This window comes from Vigna radiata, chromosome 9 (genome assembly GCF_000741045.1).
Source record: "Vigna radiata var. radiata cultivar VC1973A chromosome 9, Vradiata_ver6, whole genome shotgun sequence".
Classification (NCBI taxonomy): domain Eukaryota; kingdom Viridiplantae; phylum Streptophyta; class Magnoliopsida; order Fabales; family Fabaceae; genus Vigna; species Vigna radiata.
In genome coordinates, this window is record NC_028359.1 from 19,165,309 (window position 1) to 19,167,282 (window position 1,974).

Sequence of the window (1,974 nt, forward strand, 5' to 3'; positions counted from 1 at the left end):
TAGAACATAATACGATCTGTTCTGTAAGAGACTTAATGTTCTAACATTTTCATTGTCCTGTTTCAGAGTTATTTCTCAGTTTTGGAAGCTCCAAGAATTCTCCAAGAAGACGGTGGTGATCTTTCTTGAGAGAGATTCAGATTGAGGAGTCAATTGCGCATACTGTTTGATCAACATCTGCACAAAGAAGGTGCTTCTGGTTTGATCTTGAAGGCTTGACATCCTGTGAAGACTGTTGTATTTGACTGAAGGCTTGACAACCTGTGAAGTGTGCTGTAATAGGCTTGACAACCTGTGAAGTGTGCTGTAATAGGCTTGCCAACCTGTGAAGCGTGCTGTGATAGGCTTGGCATCCTGTGAAGAGTGCTGGTTACATGTTGAGAATTGTTCAGCGTGGGTTCAGATTGCAGAAGAGGTGATTCTTGCTGCAACTTTGGTTTTATGTGTGCAACTATATTTGGTTTTGGGTTAGAGTGGAGATTTATATTTTTACGTAGTGCTTCTATAAATTCCCACAACCATTATAATGCATTTGCTTCTAAGATTGAAAGGACACTAGATGTAGGCATTGTTGGCCGAACCAGTATAAAAATCAGTGTTTGATTTTCTCTATCCCTGCACTCTTTATTTCAGTCGACTTTATCTTTCTAGCAGTCAACTATGTTTTTCCGCTGCATTGAAATTTTCATTACTTGCATTTCAAAGAAAGATCAAAAGCTTAAAATTTTCATACCAAGATTGCGAAAAGATTTTGTTTTTGAACTAACACCAATTCACCCACCCTCTTGGTGTAAAACGAAGCCAATTTGTTTCCTAACAATTGGCACCAGAGCTGGTTTTCATAAAATATTTGAAAATTCAGTCGACTCTATTTTTATTCTATTCGACTGTAAAACCTGGGGATGGCTTCAAATTTTCAAACTTTTGGGTGAAGGTGCTTCAACAAACAGACCACCTTTGTTTGTTGGTGAAAACTATCCTTTTTGGAAAATTCGCATGTAGATCTTTCTTGAATCACAAGATAAAGGAATTTTGGATGCCACTTTAAATGGTCCATATGTGCCTACAAAAACTATTGATAGTGAAACTGTTTTAAAACCTTTTACTAAGTGGACTGCTGATGAAAATAGAAAAGCTCAGTATGATGTTAAAGCTAGAAATATTATTGCCTCTGCACTAACAATTGATGAATATTTTAGGATATCCCAATGCAAGACTACAAAGGAAATGTGGGATGTTCTAGAGGTAACACATGAAGGCACGGATGAAGTCAAGAGAGCCAGGAAGAATTACATTTATAAGAATATGAGTTGTTGATGAAGGTTGAAAAACAGTTATTTTCATATGTCATTTTAGACCTAATTATGACCTTTACTACTCGGAATGAGCTTAGAATCAAGCAAAACTCAATAAATGAGTTTGTAGAGAGTCGAAAGTTGTTTTTAGCAATATTATGCTTGTTTTGCATTGTTTTGTAGCTATTTTGAGGAAATGAAGAATGGAGCTGAAGATAAAGGTCGTAGACTCAAGAAAAGAGAAGAAAAATTGAAGATTTGAAGAGTCGACGCACCGCCCGGCGGCAACTTACACCGCTGGGCGGTCTAGGGCGAGGAGTAGGCACGAGTGTTGGTGTTGGGCAGTTTTGAGGGAAACCGCCGGGCGGTTTGGAGGATTATGGGAAACCACCGGGCGGCACACTTAAACCGTCAGGCGGTGGTCCGTTGGGCCTAGGCTTGTTTTCTGATGCGTTCCTCACCTATAAATACCCCTATTTCGAGTTCAGAGTCATTCTTTTGAGAGGGGAGGACGGCCAGACCTAATTTTGCTCTCTGGAGAGGATCTCTTTGATGCTTAGGCTCCTTTTCATCTTTTCTAGGGTTTGCTTTTCCATTCTTCTTCCATTTTTCATCTAGTTTCACCATGTCTATGGTGAACTAAACCCTATTGTTGTTGGGGGAAACAATGTAATCTTTT